Source organism: Tamandua tetradactyla, chromosome 17, assembly GCF_023851605.1.
Source record: "Tamandua tetradactyla isolate mTamTet1 chromosome 17, mTamTet1.pri, whole genome shotgun sequence".
NCBI lineage: Eukaryota > Metazoa > Chordata > Mammalia > Pilosa > Myrmecophagidae > Tamandua > Tamandua tetradactyla.
This window is the reverse complement of record NC_135343.1, coordinates 10,765,840-10,786,110: the sequence shown is the minus strand read 5'-3', so window position 1 is coordinate 10,786,110 and position 20,271 is coordinate 10,765,840. Positions and strand designations below refer to the sequence as shown.

The 20,271-nt window shown below is 39.6% G+C and overlaps 1 protein-coding gene across 1 annotated transcript in view; it reads right to left on the bottom strand.

Moving 5' to 3' along the window:
- The window catches only part of LOC143661093 (uncharacterized), a 63,572-nt gene that overhangs the window by 10,586 nt on the left and 32,715 nt on the right, over window positions 1–20,271 (bottom strand). The gene's annotated exons all lie outside the window — the stretch shown is intronic.

Genomic DNA, 20,271 nt, shown 5'->3' with positions numbered 1-20,271 from the left:
CTGGGGAAGTCATTAAAGAAGACTAGAGAGAAAGCTAGCAGACATCGCCATGTGCCTTTCTAGCTGAGAAGGAAACCCCAAATATCATTGGCTTTCTTCAACCAAGGTATCTTTTTCTGGATGCCTTAATTTGGACATTTTTATAGCCTTGCCTTAGTTTGAACATTTTCACAGCCTTGGAACTGTCAACTTGCACTTGATAAATTCCCTTTTATAAAAGCCAATCTGCTTCTAGTATATTGCATTCTGACAGCTGGCAAACTAGAACAGTGATTGTTCATAAGCCTTTCTGAGATCATTATAGGGATTGTTAAGTACTAGTTAGCTTCTAAGTCTTTTCCTGTTTTCCTTAGAAAATGATGAGTGTTTTGAGAGCTGGCTTTGTAGGGAGGACAGAGAAAGATATAAAAAGTTACTGCTGTAATAGAAGGATGTACAAAGGATTATGGAGTCAGATGAGAGCACTTACTCCTGACTAGGAAAGTCAAGGAAGGTCTCCTGGAGGAGGTAAGCCTTACACTAGATTGAAAATAGGAAAGTCAAGGAAGGTCTCCTGGAGGAGGTAAGCCTTACACTAGATTGAAAAGAATGTAATGGAATTAGTTGAGGGAAGAAGCAAGTAGGAACCCCATGTGCAAAGGCAGAGAAGTGATAGGAGAACATGGTTAATTCAGTAAAGAGCAAATAACAAAAATGGCTAAAACTCAGAGTTGGGGGATGTGGCAGGAAATGTAGGCAGAGGCCAGATCACAAAAGATACTGAATGCCAACAAAAGGAGTTTAGATTTTATTAATGTAATAAGGACCCCCTTTAAGTAAAGGCTAGAGATATGATCCAATGTGAGTTTTAGTTAGCTCTCTCTGGCAGCTCTGTGGGTGATGGATAGGGGTAGAAGATACCAGAGTTAGGGAGACCAGTTGAAGGACACCAATCAAGTCATCCAGGTAAGAACAGTTAAGGGCCTCAGCTAAGACAAATCTTCCCATTCTCAAAAGGGCAGAGAAGAATAGATTCTGGAAACTATAAACTGGCAGACTGCAGTTTTCTCCCGAGAAAACTCTGCAAAAATCATGCAAAGAGTCACTGGCGAACATTAGATGTGTCGACTGTTAGGAGCAAAGCAAAGCATCTAGACCAACCTTCTCTCCCTTGTAATGCAGCCACAGGAATGAAAGATCAGAAAAGGATTTGCAGTACCATCTGCCTTGACTTCTCTTCACTGATGGCTGTTTCACCATGGAGAGTTGGCACCTGCGCCTTGTCTTTGGCCTTGCTCTCTGTCACAATAGCCCAGATGCGGGCTAGGGATTGCTAGGACCTCAGTGAGACCCTCGTGACTCACAGGTGGGCCGTTAAACTCAAACAAGGCCAAACAAATGTCACTGGGCTCTGCTATAAGATATTTCCCAATTGCAGAGGCTGTGGCATGACCTTGACCCTCTGAGAGCCAAGAATTCACCATAATACTCCAGATGAGATTTGACCAACCTTTCAAAACCTGTTGATTTTTTCATATCAGTTATTCTCAGCTTCATGTGAATTTGCACCAGTTCTCTGCTAATGATTAGATTCCTAAGATTCTGCCAAGCTGTCTATGCCAGGGTCTTTCCTATTCCCAGGACTTGTGCTGCTGGCTCTTGCCTAGAAGGCCCTTTTCCCTACTCTTTTTTTTTTTTATTGTGATAGCACATATATACAACATAACGTTACCCATTTTAGCCACTCTGAAGTATATAATTCAGAGGCGTTCATTACATTCACTGCACTGTGCTACCATCACCACCACCTTTCCCCTCCTCTTCTCATGCCTGATTTTCAGATTTTAGGTGTCTCCTGGAGGCCTTCTCCTCCATCCTACCTAAAATACAGCCCCTTATTGGGTTTCACCATCTGTGCTCCCTGTTTCCTTCAAGATATTCATTACAGCCCGTGACAGGTTTATTTTTCTGATTCCTTGGTTGGTTTGGTTTAACTTTGTCTTGGTGGTCTCCTCCATAGGAATTAGAATCCCCAGAGGGCAGAGAATAGGTCTGTCCAGTTCATCTCTGTGTCACCAGAATATAACGGAGTGCATAGAACATTAGAAGCCATCAATTAAAATATACCAAGTGGATAAATGAATCTCTGGCTTCCTTGAATCCTGAGTGGCTCCTTCATAATACCTCAGCTTCCCTCAATCTGTCCACTTTCTGTCCTGATCTCACCGGCCTTCTCATTATTTCTTCTCTTGGCTGGTTCGGTCTTTCCAGCCCTGCTCTTTCCCCTTCAGGCTACATCATGAACAAGATTGGTTTGTCTTGGAGTGGTTTCTCTTGCTGCCTCAGTCATCAGCTAAAACTGTTAACTTCAACTACTCTTTGCTGCCTCTCCTTGGCAAAAAAGCAACCAAAACCACAGCTGCTTTAGGATCCTACAGTTAATCCTTGAAAATTCACTCTAATGACTGTATCTCTAGAAGGCAATATAGCCAATACAATGACAGAATTGATATTACATTGGTCATCACAGACTGGTCAACCATGTCTGAAATATTATGTTCAAGTTGGGCTCCAACTTTATGGAGTTATTGCAGGGATTAGACAAGTCAATATCTATAAAGCACTTAAAACAGCATCAGGCACATATTAAGTGCTGTGTGAGTGTCACATATTATTGTATGAAGAATGTTAGGAAACTGGTACAGCATTTTATTCATTGTTCTTCAAGACTCTCGCTGCTTTGAGTGGTGCCCAAAGGCTGTCAGCATTGGCCTCACCTGGGAGATCATTAGAACTGCAGACCCTTCCCTGCCAACTCACTGCCTAGGGCTGCGCCATCTGGGCTGTTTACCCTGCCCTACAGTCAAGGAACATCCTTGTCCCTGCCCCACCCACTGGGGAAGAGTAGGAGGAAGCAGGTGCAGGACTGGAAAGAAGCCTTGGGCTGAGAAGCAGGCAGAGAAGCCCTGTGCCCGAGTCCCCACCCTGAGCTTCACTCACAGAGAAACTCCATGTAAGAATCCAGACAACCACATACTCAAGTCTGGCTCAAAACCGCTCATAATATCTACCAATGAAAATCAAGTTTCAGCCTCAAGAAGGAATGTGATATGTAAGAGAAACACAGAGTTGCTAAATGGACTGCAGAGATATACCAAAGAAACCTAGGGAAAAAGGACTTTTGTTCAGTCCCACATTGCTGCAAAACAGACCTTATTTTAAGGGGTCACATTAAGAGAGCCTTGGCTATAGAAAATGCTGCAGAAAAGGCAGGCGCCAACCTGCACCATCCTACTGATGGGATAATACAAAAATGTTGTCATATACAGTTTTCTAACATCATTTTATATGTGTTAGGTTTCTAATGAGCATATAAGATACCATACACCAGGAACCATATCTATTTTTTTTCAGTTTCCACAAACAGAATGTAATGCATTACATTGCATACAGTAGGTGGTCAATAAATGCATTCATGAATTTCAGGAAAGGCTGTTCTCATCACGGCTTAAATCCATCTGACAGTAATCACATGATTAATAGCATTAATATGAGGAAAGCGTGCAGCACCAAAAAACCAAAATCTGCCACAATCCCCTTCTCCCTGTGTCCAAACCAGCATTTATACACAGGAAGTCAGCAGGCGGGACTGGTTAGGAAAAAATGTAAACAAACAAATCTTGAGATTCCTTATTATGCCTCTGATTTGCTCTGTGAACCCTCCTGTTAAATTATTTCACATTTATCGGGCTTCAGTTTCCTATACGTAAATGAAGATAGTAGATATCAAAGCAAATAAGAATTATAGAGATGGAGATCTATGGGCTGAGGTTCATTTCTGCCATACCCCCTGGCAGAGAGCTCCCTGGTCTGATCCTAGCCGTGCCGCCGGCTTCCTGCGGGGTCCCACGTAAGGAATCGATCCTTAGTTACCTGCTTCATTTTCTCCATTTGAAAAATGCACGGCCAGTGAGACCTGATTGAATATTTGGAGAATTTAATGCCATCAAACTCCAGAGTCCAATTACCCTCAATTATAACAATGAACCAACATTTAATACAGCTAGAATTCCTCAGAACTTCAGTGGTATGTAGGGGTAAAATTTTGGCCTTAGAGTGCGAAGAGAAGGGGTGAGAGAAGGGAGGGGTGAGGAATAAACTGATGCAGCTTCCTGTGTGTGTGTGGCATCAAGCAGCAAACACCTCCGGCTCCAAGTAAGGAAACGGGATGGGGAGTGGAAAAGACCCGAATCAGAGTTGCCCTGATTTACTACCCTCTAGTAGTAAATCACATGGCCACACATGGCCACTGTTTTTGAACAGTCAAAGAGGCTTATTTTCTTCTAAGGCTCCTTATTACTAAGCCAAGGGTCAGGAAGGTGGAACAAATAGATTACTTATTGTTTTAAGACTTCACTGTGGCTTAAAGTTGGATCATAGAGAATGGAAAAGGATGGCATCACAATGTCAGAACAAAAAAATCTGCTGCCTAATAGGAAAGTGATATACCAGGTAAGGAGGAGGAAAGCAAAGAATTAACAGGAACATAAAGTGACCCAAGTGTTCCCCCTCCCTCAAATTTCAGCTATCTTGTAATGCCCATAATTACCGAAAGCAGTGGTTTGGGAAGACTGCACGGTATTTGGGGGCTATATTAAGGAAGAGACTACAGAGGGAGAAAAAGGAATATAGAATATTATCAAGAAAGAAATGAACCAAAAGGCAAAAGAACCTCTAGAATATCACTGAAGTGATCTATTTAGAAGCCTTGAAACGTACTAACCCTTAGGGAAGGAAAAATGTTTATCTAAATACTCCATGGTTTATCATTTACAGTTCTGAAACCTGGTGAAAGTTCAATCAGAATTACAGAATATTATCATTTTTAATGCATTATTGAAGCATCAACTTATTAAAAATAAAAACCAATTTTAAGGAAACAAGATAAAGATCACGTAAAATTAAATACAACATTTAGAAATGGATTGATTTCTAATGCAAATGTTTCCCACCCCAAATGGAGATTATTATGTACCCCAGGAGTATTATTCAGATAATGAAAGTTGAGTTCAAAGATATAACTCAGTTTGCTGGTAGGGGGTCTCGAGGTGACTGATGGAAAATAAAATCAAACAAATTTTCTACCTAGAGCAAGGATAATTTATATACATTTGGATACTGTTAATCAGGCAATTGCTATCATCCTAATTTACTGCTTGATTCTTAGCTCATTTCCAAAACTATAGCAGCTTCTCTAGCAAAATCCTATTCATTCTTTCATGTCATAATTGAAGACATTTCTTTACTCTTGAATTTCACTAATTTACAGTAATTATCATCAAAATAGCAGATTAAAGTTTGTTGAGACCTTCTTTATTCACCCTAAATGTTTGTTCATCTAATCTTCCACCCTCTTTAAGGAGCTATTAGTTTGAAAATATTTATTCTTTTGTGTTTATATTTCTGTTTACTCTTTTTATCCCCTTAGAGTTAATCATTGGGGGATTTAATAATTGGTTTTTTTCTACTGTTAAAATGAGTATAAATAGCCATTTTAAAAATTATTAGCTGTTTTCTAGGGACCACACAATTGCTGATAAGTAAAGGAGTTACCATGGTTAATAAAGCGAACGGGATCTCATCTGCTATGACGGTGCTCCGTGTGCCCCGCACTCTCAAGTGCCTACAGGCAGTGCAGTCCCTGGGTGGCACTGGGACATTAGAAGAAAAACACTGACCTTCTCGATCAAGGAGCTACCACTCACTGTCTGTTCTTGTGGACCACTTTGTTCTTGGGGTATATAAATGTCTGATCTGGATCCTGGAAACTTCCTGCCCCCAACAAGAGGGCAATGCCATTATTTCTGTTTCCCCCAAAGCTAAAAAGTTGATGGGAGCCCAAACAATTCCACTTCCTCTGATTCTTGTTCAAATGTTGTTAATCAAATCTCTAAGTACAAAGAAATATTTTCTTATTTGGACCTTATCTCAAATACTAGAACAGATGGAAGAAAATTATGGAAAATAGCCACTGACAAGCCACTCACAGTTAAAAAACAAGGGAGAGAGAGAGAGGGAGAGAGAGAAGGTAGAAGGAGAAAAGAAGGAAAGAAAAAGATGCTAAGAAAAAAAAAGAGAAAGAAACAAAACCCAAAACTGTTGATTTGATTCATTTTTACATCTTTAATAAAGTATAAGAAAAGGCAGATTTTTAAAAATGTGTAATTGATTAGATAATTGATAGATCCAGGTGTTACCCATAGTGGTGGGTAATTTTGATGAACACAAGTATTGAATGCTATACATGGAATGAGATTGCTTATGTTGGAATTTTAAGAAATTTTTCATGTCTATGTCAAAAAAGCCTAATATTAAGAAAATATATTTCAGTAGCTATAATGGAAGAGAAATTTGCAAAAGAAGTAAAATTTGCAAAAGAGAGACAAGGAGCTGGTAATTTGAACTATACATTAATTACTAAGAAGTAAAATTCAATCATATTTCTTTATAGAAGATAAATTCTATGTGGGTCTTAGTATTAATGAAATCAAAGTATTTACTGTTTAATGATACCAAATTCTCCGATAAACAGGCTTTTTTGAAGTTTTACATTTTAAAACAGGAACAGTATTTTAGATTTCTTATTTATCCATTTAAATCCATCATGTGACACTAGAAACCATACTACATTCCATTACATTATAATGAATCACTGTCTTTGAGCCAACAGGAAGTAGCATTAAAACGCAGAAACAATGTGATATTTTTTCAGACTTAATTGAATGTTATATTTTTTAATGTAGCATTTTCTTTCTATAGAATAGAATGTGTACTCTAGATGCATAATACATAGCATATAATTATACATGCAAGGGCATACATATGTGAACGTGCGTTTATGGATATATAAATATGACTTTTTAATTTTATCATAAACACATTGCTCATTTCTCCCAGTTACAACTAAAAAAATCTGCCTCTTAAAAACTCAAAATTTAAAAAAATATTTTTGCTGATAAAACATACAAACATTCTCAGCAACAAATATTCCATACATGGTGTACAATCAGTTGCTCACAATATCATCACATAGTTGTGTATTCATCACCATGATCATTTCTTTGAACATTTGCATCACTCCAGCAAAAGAAATAAAAAAGAAAAAGGAAAAAACTCATTGGTACCATACCCCTCACTCCTCCCTCTCAGTGACCACTGGTGTTTCCATCTACCCAATTTATTTTATTCTTTGTTCCCCTATTATTTGTTTATTTCGTATCCATATTTTTTACTCATCTGTGCATACCCTAGATAAAAGCAGCATCAGAGACAAGGTTTTCACAATCACACAGTCCCACTGTAAAAGCTATATCATTATACAATCATCTTTAAGAATCGAGGCTACTGGAACACAGCTCTACAGTTCCAGGTACTTTCCTCCAGCCACTTCAATAAACCATAAACTAAAAAGGGGATATCTATATAATGCATAAGAATAACCTCCAGGATAACCTCTCGACTCTGTTTGAAATCTTTCGGCCACTGACACTTTATTTTGTCTCATTTCTCTCTTCTACCTTTTGGTTGAGAAGCTTTTCTCAATCCCTTGATGCCGGGTCCATCTCATTCCGAAAAACCCAAATTTAAAAAATCATTATATAAAATAGTCTTCATGACATTAGATATGATCTGTACCTAGTGTATGGTTCTTTGAATGTCTATTTCTTTCTGCATCCAGCATGATTATTTTTTACTAAAATTAACTTTTCTTTCAATTTTAACACATCGCAAAGTTGGCCACATATATTTCCTGCATAAACCTCTAGGAGAAAACCTCTCAGAACAAAAAGAAAACTAAGAAATGATAAGCAAGTGGATGTTAAAATCTACAACCCTTAAAATGAGCTCTTAAAAATGAGATTCACTTTAAAGATTAATCAGGTAAATGACCATGTTGTAACTGTTCCTTTTACATAATGCTTATTAATTCGTGATGCCCTAATCATTTCAGTCCTGCAAATTATTTGCAATAGAATTAGAAATGTGTTCCTGGGCTGTTTTGTTTCTTTTTTACTTTTCAAACTAAGCCAATTCCACTAGCTGTATCTCCATCCACTCTAATTCTTGTAGCATCCACAGCCATCTAACACTTGATGTGTGCTCCCCCAGACAGGTAAACCATGTAAAATTCACAGAATGGACTTCCCGACCCTCTCCCCATCTTACATTATTTCAAAAACAAGACTCAGGGCTCAGTGGTCAACACCTAAGACCACAAGTTATGTTTCCTTTTTTTTTTTTTTTTAAAGGAAGGGGTAGTAATTTTCAGAGAGCATCAGACAATTAGACTGATGACGTTTCTATCACAGCAGCAGAGGAGAGGGTTTTAAGGGGCTGGCGACAGCAGTGACACCGGGGAACCTCATTTTACCTCAGAGGTTAGGTGACTTCCTCAAAAAACTTTACAGAGTTCAGCAAACAGAAGGCTCGAGACCAGAACTCGAGTCCCATCCCCAGGTGATGAATCCTTCCTGAGCTTGCTGCATTGCAGATAAGTACAAATGACTGTGCTGTGCTCTTAACTGCACAGAACAGGAGGGTCAGCATTCTAGAATACCATTCCATTCAGCAGGATTCCATGCTATTCTAGTCCTTTTCTTTGTGAATAGGAATTTGTAGTTTATATAAACAGAGCCACGTTTTCAAGTAAGGAAATGAGACAAACACAGCCTCCTAGGAGGTGTGTGTGCTAAAAAAAGAACGTGCCTCCTCTTATCTAGGAAGTATTTCCTATACATTTTCTTAACTTGCGACATGAAGCTAAATTTGACTAAAGACATTTCTAACATATCACATGAGGGAAAACTGAAAGAAATGCCGCAAATTTCGTGATGTGATTCATTTTTGTTCCAAAAGACACTTCCTTTGAAAAGGGGTACATTTGAAATTTACCTTTTGGATGATGCTTCTTTTAAATTTTCAAATTTTTGAATGCTTCTTTTAAATTTTCCAATGCGATTTCAGTCCTTTCTGGACTGAACCCATTATCAGAAGAGTAATTCATCTCATACACATTTCAAAGCTTCTGAAGCTGAACATATCACCAACACTAAGTATAAGATCCCTTTTTATGAACCATAAGAAAGAAAAAAATGTAAATTATTAGTTAAACTTTTCATTTTTTTCTTCAAATATTTGCATGAATTATTCAGTCTGTATATGGATGGAGCCTTGAAATATTAAAATGCCTTGAAATATTTTATTATTTAAGGTTAATCATTAAATTCTGTAGCATGTGCTTTTCCTGTGGAAGTGAAGTTTCCATCCAATTATTATTTTTTGAGTGGAGAGTGTGTTCAGAGCAGTCTCCTGCATAGGAGAGTAGATACAAAGATAAGCAAAACAATCTTCAGAGATTTTACACAAAAGGGGGGATACAAATTATAGAGTTTCTAAAGAGAAAGACATTCCTTCCAGCAGGGGCTAAAGGAAAAAGCTTCAGAGAGGAGCTGACATTTTAGATGGGCCCTGAAGGACCAACCGGAATTTCACAAGTAGGGGAACAGAAATGAGGGAGCTAAGACCTCAACTCATGCTCCAGCTTCCATCTTAGAAACCCCTTTTAGATAGGACAGCCCATGCAGCCCTCTTCCCAGCTAGGACACTAGCTCCTCGAGACTAAACCAGAATCCTGCTTCCTCACCTGGCAAAGGTGTCCTGACGACCAGGGCTGGCCTTCCTTTCCTTGCCGGGGGAGACTCCCCCATTCGGCTCCTCTGGGAGCATCACAAGCAGGCCCTAAAGAAGCAGTGCAGAGCAGCAGCCACCATCTCATCAGAACCCCCAACCGGTACCATCTATCCCTCCCTCCTGCTGGGTGAAAGATGCCACCAAAGCTAGAAGCCTGGCACAACTATGGCTACATCACGCACATACCTGCTAACAATGTTCAGTACTTCGGTGACGCCCCAAATGACAGCCCCTAACAGCACAGAAGGCTTTTATGTCCAGCCTCATCTCTCACCTTTCCCTGACTCCCAGCAACACTTTGTAGTTCCCGCACCACACAAAGACACACACACAAACTCATACCCACCGTGCTCTATTTTTCTTCTGTCTTGGGCTCCCTCCTGTATCTGGAATACAACCCCATCATCCCTGGGCTACCCAAATATCTCCTACTCACCTTTAGCTCTAATACATTCTTTCCTTTTGAATAACTTCTTGCTCTTTCTAATGTAAATCAATTTAGCCTTTCTGGACTGAATGCATCATCCATTCAGCACAAACAACAGTCCCAGTGTTGGGCCCAGGCAACAAAGGAGTCTTCCGCCTTAGTGGCAGGAAGGTTGGGCAGGGAAAAGAGCTGTGATCATAAATTAAGGATTTAGGGGGTGGGGGGGAGCCCAAATCATATATTTCATGTAAACACATCAAAACATCAGCCAGATCACATTTCATTACCTTGCTTGATTGGGTGACTACTGCAATTTACCAAGGAGGAAAAACAGGGACCACAGCAAGTATGTGGACAGTGCAATAGCAAGAAAGAGGAAATTCAAGGAAAGAGGATCACTAGGATGTGTAATTAACTGGCTCTGGAATAAGGAGAAGGAATAAAAGATAATGATGGTTTGAGCCTTAGAAACTGAGAGAAAGATAGTATTTATGATAGAATTTGGGAAGTTCAAAAGGGGAGGAGATTTGAGGGGACAACAGGACATCAAGTGGAATAGTCACAAGTGGATCTGTAGATGTGGAGCCAGAAGAAAAAAGCACTAGGATACCGATAAGGACTCATCTTAGAAATTACTGAAGATGTGAGAATGCACAAGATCAAGAGAAAGAGAGGGTAAAACTAGACTTGGCCTTGAGGGACACCTATAGTTACAAAATGGAGAAAAGTGAAAGCAGGTAAAAAGCAAACAAACAAGCAAAAAAACCCTGAAGAGTTAGAAGATGTAATTAGCCAGTATGATTAGGCATCTCATCGTCAAAGGGACAGGGGTAGAAGGAACAGCCATACACATTGCTGATGCTGCAGAGGAGCAAAGAAGAATGCCTCCTGAAGAAAAGAGCTCCTTAATTTGGTGATGGTGCTGACTCTGGAGAGAGCAGTTTCCAACAGAGTGGTTGGTGAGAAAGCTGGATTATAAGCAGTAGGGAAGCAAGTAGGAGTGGACTTCCAGCTAAGATGGTGCTATGAGGGGTATTCAAATTCAAAATGACAGTAATAATGACAAAATATAAAATGGGGGAAATGTCAGGCAGGTTCACACTCTGTAATCCAGAAATGGAACAGAAAAAATATAGTAAGTCTGAAAGTGTGGACCTGCTGGATTCTGCCAGAAGTAATCAGAGGCACTCAGGAGCTTGACTCCTACAGGTATTCAAATAAACAACCCCCATGCTGGAAAAGTGATTCACCTGAAATCAAGGACTGAGATAGAGCTATCCCCTTGAAAGGATTTGTCTGGGCTTCAGGCTTGTACAAATCTGTACAGCTAGAGGTGGTAGAAGAGAAAGACACAGTTTCATAGCCAGAATCTGACCCTGGAGAAGGGGTCTTATAGGATAAGACCTGGGTCTGGCCTGGGAGTCTCAGAAAATGGATAAAAGTAGTCACAAAACTACTAGATAGGGAAACCTGGGCCCAGAGAGAGGAAAGGAGGAAAGAAGGGAGGACAGGGAAGAAAGACAGGGAGGGAGGGAGGTAGAGAAAGAAGGGAGGAAGGAAAGAAGGGAACAAATGCTAAGACAGCCAAAAACAGACAACATGGAGGAATTCATGCCAGACAAAAAATAACAGAACATCTGAAAATTACTTCTTTAAAATGCATCTGTTTAAGATTCTTAAAGGAATTATGCAGATAAATAACACCTATAAAAATGATGAGACAAGTCTGGATGATTACGAAAAAGAATCAATTAGCATTCTGGGGATTAAAAATATAGCCACTGGAATTTAAAAAAAAGAAAGAAACATGGATGGAATAAACTTTAAAGTGAACATCCTTAGAGAAGATTAGAAGGTTGGAAGATAATACTATATGGAGAAATTTACTCGGAATAAAATACACACACACACATTCACTCAACATAAAGTTAAGGGATATGTATAACAGATGTAAACTTCAACACACCACTAATAGAAGTTCATGATGGAGAGAACACAGGATGCATTTGTTAAAAAAACAAAAAAAGATTAGCAATAATTAAGTATCCAACTCAAGAAGCTAAAAAGAACAATAACGTAAATCCAAATAAAGAGAAAGGAACTAACAAAAGCAAGTGCGCCAGTTTGAATCCGTTGTGTACCCCAGAAAAGCCGAGTTCTTTAATTTTCATTCAATATTGCTGGGTAGGACCTTTCTCTGATTGTTTCCATGGAGATGTGACCCACCTAATTGTGGGTGGTAACTTTTGGTTAGATGGTTTCCATGAAGATGTGTCTCTACCCATTCAAGGTGGGGTTGCTTACTGGAGCCCTTTAAGAGGAAACCATTTTGGAAAAAGCTCGAGAGCCACCAGAACAACAGAGAAAATGGAACGCACAGAGCCCCTGGGAAGCTGCTGAAGAGAAAGCTAGTAGATCTCACCACATGCCTTTCCAGCTGAGAGAGAAACCCTGAATGTCAGTGGCCTTCTTGAACCAAGGTATCTTTTCCTGGATGCCTTAGATTGGACATTGTTATAGCCTTGTTTTAATTTGGACATTTTCATGGCCTTCGAACTGTAAACTTACAACTTAATAAATTTCCTTTTTTAAAAGCCAATCTGTTTCTGGTATATCGCATTCCAGTAGCTTACAGACTAGAACAGCACCTAAAGAGATTAATAAAACAGAAACATGTACACATAATCACAACACACATACACACATAATACAGGTGAATAAAAACCAAAAGCTAGTACTTTGAAAATCTAATAAAACTGACAAACTTCTGTCAAGGTTTAGCAAGAAAAAAGAGAAGGCACAAAAAATATTAGGTGAGAAAAGGGGAACATAATTAAAGATCCAAACAAAATTCAAACAAATACAGGTTTTCAGAATTTTTAATTCCTAAGGAAATATTATTAAAAACATCATACTACTAAATTTGAATATATGGATTCAACAGAAACATTTAGAAAAATATAAACTATCAAAATTAACTAAAAGAAATAGGGAACCTAAATAGATTAAGAAAAACAGTAATAGATCAAATAATAATCAATCAAAACATTCTTCTTCAATAAACATCAGGGTCAAATGGTTTTAACAAATGAGTTTTATCAAACTTTCAATTGAGAAATAATAGCTATCATATAAAAGCTATTTAAGAAAATTGAGAAGGAAGCAAATGTTATTCAACTCCATTATAATTCTAGTGTAGTCCTGACAACCAAATCAGACAAGAACAGTAAAACAATTATAGACCAAATTCACTTATGAGCAGAGTTGAAAAGATCCTAAATAAAATACTAGTAAATTGAATTCAGGAATGCATTTAAAAGGATAAAATTACATCATAACTAAAAAGAATTTATTTCAAGAATACAAGAACGGCTTGACATCAAAACAGATCAATAAATCTGTTCACAATCTTTCTTTCTCTCTCTCTCTCTCTCTCTCTCTCTCTCTCTCTCTCTTTCTGCTATCATAAACAAGACTATACTGAACATATTAGTAAATTCTCTTGGTGCACATGTGAAAGAATCCCACTGCCTAGAGGAAGGATATGCTTATCTTTAACTGTTTACAAATTATTCTCCAAAAATTTGTTGCACGAATTTACATTCCCACCAGCAATGTATGAGAGTTTCTGTGTCCCAATGTCACTAATACTCATCAGACCTCTCCACCCCTCACCCCACCACAAACAAATACATAAATTCTACAAATATTTATTGAGAACTTACCATGTGTTAAGCACAAGAGAGTAATAGGAAATGAGGTTCAAAAAGTAATGCGGTAGAAGAATGAATATGTCATGATATCCCACCACATATGATAACATTGTGATAACTTTTACTTGAAGTGACATGTAAAGTCATTTCATGATTTGGAACAGAAAAGTGACGTAACTTGACTCAGGTTTTAAAAAAATCCTCTGGTTGCTGTGCCAGGAATAGAATGTAAGGGGCAATGAAAAAAGCAGGGAGACCACTTAGGAGGTTATTGCAATAATTCAGATAAAAGATGGTGGTGGTTTGGACCACCATAAATATATCTCATTTAAAATGTTTGCAGTTCCCAGAATTACACTGAGCTTGACCTTAATTTAATGTGTTTATTGATTATTTTGAATTTCCTTTTTTGTGAATTACCTGTGCATTTTCCATTTTTCTACTGTTTTATCTCCCAAATAGTATCTTCTAGCTTTTAGCTCGGTATCTTTCACAGTTCAATACTTCTCCCACTTTTACTTTTGATTGTACTGTAAATGGAATTGACGTTTTAAATTTAAATGTAGTCAAATGTATCAATCTTTCCCTTGTGATTTGTGCTTTTTTATATCTTACTGAAAAACTCTTTCCCTAATGCCATGTTATAAAAATACTTGCCTATTTTTAAATAAAAGTTTCAATGTTTTGTTTTACTCATTTGGTCTTTAATCCACTTAAATTTATTTTTCTGAATGTTATGAGATAGGGACTCATTTCATTTTATTCCCTATGGACAACTCACTGTCAAGCCTCATTTTCTGAACAGTTCATCTTTTCCCCAATGATTTGTAATGCCACTACTTCTGTCATATAGTAAATTTCCATTTATGTGTAGGTCTGTTTCTGGATTCTTTATTCAATTTTTCATTGTTTATTTATCTCTCCCTAGGCTAATATCATGCTATTTAAATTATTATGCTATATATACACACACACATATATAACACATAGATGTATTATGTGTGCGTATATATAACATATATACAGAACGAGAGAACAGAGAGAGAAATATCTGAAAAGATACATACCAAACTGAAACTAGTGTTTGCCCTAGAGAGGAACTGAAATGGGGGTGGAGGAGAGGGAAGAGGAAGGAATTTTGATGTACTTGTATTGGGATTTTTTTTTATAGGATCCATTGTAGCTTTTATGAATGTAGATCTTCATCTTATTTAGGAAAAGACCTTCTCGCTTCCAAGTTCCTGCTCAGGCATCCTGGGCCCCTGTTTTGCATTCCAGCCTAGCTGCATTCCTGGGTGAAGCCGTGACTCAGCTAAGCGCACCAGGGCCAGGCCATGCACAGAAATTTTGTGCGTTAGTCCAGGCTCAATATCTACCCAGACTGATAAATGGGCAAATCATTTCAGGTCGCTTTCTCATATCCAGCTCTGTTGCAGAGTAGATACCCCACAATGGGGTGAGAATGGGGGTGCAAGCAAAACACAGCTGTATAGGTTGCCTTCTTCACTACCAGTGACTGGTAACCAGCCAAACCAGTCTTGGCAGCTGGGAGGTGGAGATTTCAGGGGAAAGGTTCATCAACTTAATGCACTGCCCACAGCAAAAGGACAAGCTGGGGATACCATCACCAGAAAATTTTTTAGGATAACAAAGTGTTCCCTGCCCATCTAGCAGATTACATGTAGTTTTTCTAGCGATCTTTTTTTAATTTTTTTGGAGGGGGGGCAGTAATTGTAGGGTACACAAACAGAGGGAGCTCTGGAGAGATGATCCATAAACCACAAAAATATATTGAATTTGGTGGGGGTGGGGAAGGAGGTGGGGACAGGCCCAAATGATGTGAACAAACTTCTAAAGAGAATTCCGCGTCACAATTAAAAACTTACTTACTAGTCAGTGGCTTCCTAATAAGAGAAGGAGTTAGAATGTTTTTGTAAAACGGCTGTGAAAAGTATAAAGTTTAAAGTGGACATCTAACCATGCCATCCTAGTTCCAAAATGCCAGATTCCCTCTTCCTTTTATTCCACCCTGAAACAATTTAAAATACTCCTATAACTGGGGGAAAAGGCAAACCATTCTGGGAAAGAAAAAATAGCAGCCACTCTAGAAATCTTCTTCAGAGTTTGGCTAGGATTGTCTAAGTTATTTTTCATTTTCTTTTCTTCTTGGCTGACTTGACAACCCGTCAGGATTTCAGCTGGTTCCGACATAGCAATAGAGATCGTTCCAGAGAAGTTTCATATTCCTAAGATTCCTTAAATTTCTCTTTCTTTAAATTAGGAAATGAGGTTGAAAGAGGATGAAAAACAGCCCAGATTGCACCATTTCCTCTGCAAGTTTCACATGAAGCAAGCTGTGCCTCCCTTTCCCAACAAGAACAGAGAGAAGCAGTTCTGATTGGGAAGTGGGCGGTGGGGGGAGTCTTTGGAGCAGCAGTAGGACTGTTTGTTTTTTGAAAAGGCCCCAGCAGGTCCAAACGCTGTCTGAAAACTTTTTTTAAAAAAGAAGGGGAAAAAAGCTGTGCACAGCTATCTAAAAAAAGCCAATGACGGCACTGTAGACTTCATTCATTCATTCACCAAAAGTTTATTCAGCACCTCTTCTGTGCCAGGCTGTGTCCTAGATGTTGGGGATACAGTAGTGAAGGAAATCAAGTTTCCAGTCCCTTCAGGGGTTTCTATGCCAGGGGGCTGAACATGGGAGAGAGCTCAGGGAAGCCCTTTCCCCTTTTTTCTCTCAACTGGGTTTGTGCTGTTCCTTTGCTTGTTTAGACTTTCCAGTCTCTTCCGTCTGTTCAACTCTGCTGCCCTGCTTTATTATACTCTGCGCCTTTCCCCTTTATAATAACCTGTCCCTTTGTAAACATTAAAGGAAGCTAAGCAGGACCCAAGAGCTGATGAAAATGAGGCTTATGACTCATGGGAGGGTGTTTTTCTATTTTTCATTTATATAATTCTCTTCAAGAACTTAGGTGCCTTTTCTACTCTCGGCCATGCACTGATGTTGCCCTACAAACTCACCAGGGCCCTCGGACATCTTGTTTCCTAAGAAGCTTTTTTTTTTCTCACCCTTCATTTAAGCTATTTCAAAATATCTCCATACTTCTCAAAATTCTGTACCCATATCCCACTCCAACCCCCATGCTTACCTTGTGAAGCTCAATAGGCAACAGTGCTCACATGTCACAAAGAAACTAGAAGCCTCCTGTTTTAACCCAGCTCTAAGAGGGCTTGGGTCGGGGTAGCCCCAAGGTCAAAGAACAAGCTAGGCAAAGAGTTAGACGTGAATTTCAATTAGGACTTAAGAACAGGAGAGGAGATTCCCTGGCCGCTGGCCGTGGAAAATGAAGGTTATGCTCTGCAAAGGGGGCAGGGGAGTGCAAGGGTTTATAAGCGTCTAGGACAAGAGTTTCCGCAGGGTCTCATGACACAGGGGCTTGCTATCAACAGTGATGAAGGGAAGGGAATTTCAATGACATTCTTTCCCCCCTGAGGAGGTCTGATGACGTTTAATGTCTGTTCCAGTCATGCAGGTGGCTACGTGAAATGACCCGCTCTCAGTATGGAGGGGAATCCCAGGTCCTGGATCCCACCTCCATTTCTATTTCCTTCTCCCTCTTTTTCCAGTCTTCCCTCTAGGAAGTTATCAGTATCTACACTTGTTTTTATCGCCCCTCACAAAGGAAGGGTGTACTCCTTTCCTCTACCAGAATTTAGAATCTACCCTCTCCGGGCTTCTCAGGAGTGCCCCCCTTCTTCTTCGTCCCCTCTGTCTCCCCTCCACTAGATCCTTTCCTCCAGCTGAACACAAAACCCCTGACCCCTCCCACACGAACTTCCTGCTAAAAGCTGGTACAGAAACTCATCCACGGATGAATACATTAACAATAATAAAAAGGAACCAGGACAGGCATTACCTAAAGATACTATTAGTCGACTGTTGGATCTTTGGGAATTATCCTCTATGTCTCTCACCTCTTCTCTCATAGTCTACTTTTATCAGCTCTATTTCATAATTTTCCAGTGAAATTTCTAATTTGGCGATCAAGCTAGTCATTCCCAAGTCCTCCTCATTATTTCTACCCAGTCTTTTTATAGTATCTTTGCTCTTATTTTAGGATTGTATTATCTTCTCAAATCCCTGAAACTATTCATTAGAGATTGTTTTTAAAAACAAGTTTACTCCTGTTCACTGAATCATTTCTCTGTCAGTTTTGCAGGAATATTCTCATTACCAGGTGAGAGTTGATGGGTACACCATTGACTTCGCTACCCTGGGCCACTCTCCTCAACTCCAGATTTGCACCTTTAATTGCATAACAAACAACTCTACTTGGACATCCTAAAGACACCTCAAACTGAACTCATATTTTCCTTCAAACTTTTTTCTGTTATCTCAATAAATGATTCCACCAACTACTCAGTTGCCTAAGTTAGAAACCTGAAAGTAATTCTTGACTGGCCCTATTTTTACTCACTTATATTCAATATATTAATTCTTAATGATTCTGTCTCCTTCATATCACTAAGTGTTGTCCCAATATTTTCCACCTTGTTGAAGAAATATAGTTGATATGGATGTTATGTCTGGCATCTCCTCATGCACTTAACCACTCCATCTCAGGGAAGGTAGAGGGACCTATGATTTGTAAATCTGGGAAGGATAAATTGGGAATGCCCAGTTTAGAGCCATTCTTCATCCTCTTGGCTGCTACCTGCCTACAGCAGGGCACATGTGCTAATTCTCCAGGGGTAGTCTTCCTCGGAGGGTATCACAGATTGCCTTCGTTGGGAAGCAGACCCTGAGATGGAGATTAGATGCAGGAAGTTTACTAGAGAGCATTCTTAGAATCAATACTTGTGGAAGTAAGAGGAAGGGAATAAAAAGGTTGGGGGAGGAGAGAGGAAAGGGAAGGGAAGAGATGGGATGAGAATGGAAGGAATGAGGGGAAGGAAAGGGAGAAAATGGAATGGAAGAGCTGGGATGAGATGCAATGGGATTGGATGGGGTGGTGTTCTAGTTTGCCAACTTCTAGAATGCAATATACCAGAAATGAAATGGCTTTTTAAAAGGAGAATTTAATAAGTTACAAGTTTATAGTTCTAAGGCTGTGAAATTGTCCCAATTAAAGCAAGTCTATAGAAATGTCCAATCTAAGGCATCCAGAGAAAGATACCTTGATTCAAGAAGGCCAATAAAGTTCACAGTTTCTCTCTCAAGTGGAAAGGCACATGGAGAACGTGGTCAGGGTTTCTGTCTTTGCTGGAAGGGCATGTGGTAAACACGGTGTCATCTGCTAGCTTCTTCTCCAGGCCTCTTGCATTATGAAGCTCCAGGGGCATTCTCTTTCATCTCCAAACGTCACTGGCTGTTAGACTCTGCTTCATGGCTCTCATCATTCTGTTGTCCTTCTCTGCTCTCTCAGCATCTCCAAAAGTCCCTGGATAGTGGACTCTGTGGTTCTCTTGGCCTCGTGGCTCTGCTTGCTCTGCTGTGGCTTTCTCGTCATTCTCAAAAGGCATTCTCCCCAAAAATGTCTCCTCTTTTATAGGATCCCAATAAACTAATCAAGACCCATGTAGAATGGGTGGAGACACGCCTCCATCTAATCAAGTTTAATACCCACAGTTAATTGAGTCACATCTCTCTGGAGATAACCTTATCAAGCTTCCAACATATAGTACTGAATAGGGATTAGAAGAAACCATTGCTCCCACAAGAAAAACATGGCTTTTCTAGGGTAGATGAATCTTTTCAAACCAACACAGATGGGAAGAAGAAGGAAAGGGATGTGAAGGGAACAAGACTGAGTAACGGGAGAAATTGAGCTGAGAGTCACTCTCACTAAAGGCCTCAACAGGCCCTTGGGAAGCTCCCACCTGGGATGACCTTCGGAGTTGCCTCAAATGGGCCTAGGAAGCCCAGCCTTCACATTCCCAGTATGACCAATCATTGAACGTGGGCCATCCCAGGAAGGGAGTGTGATTATGGGCACAGTGGCTCTCTCAGCCAACACCAGCCCTAAGGAGGGCTACTAACTGAGGATGTCTTCTAGCAGTGTTCCCAGCAAACAGGGGGATTAAGTCCTTTATTACTGAAGGGAATTGCATTTGGCTCTCACACCCAAGCTATGATCTCCAACTTTGCTTTTATCAGCAACAAAGGGCATGTTTTGGACTCCATCTGTTATTCCTTTGTTTTATTGCTTAATTTTCTGAGCTGAGGCTGGGATGAGGGATGCCAATTACATCTAATACCTTCTCGTATCCTTATTGTCACTCCCCAGATCAGGCCACCTTCATCTCTTTCCTGGACTACAGCTGCAACCTCCCACCTGGCTGAATGACCTCCTCAGTCTTTCCTATCTCTAATTTTTTCTTCACACTTTGGTCAAAGGGAGA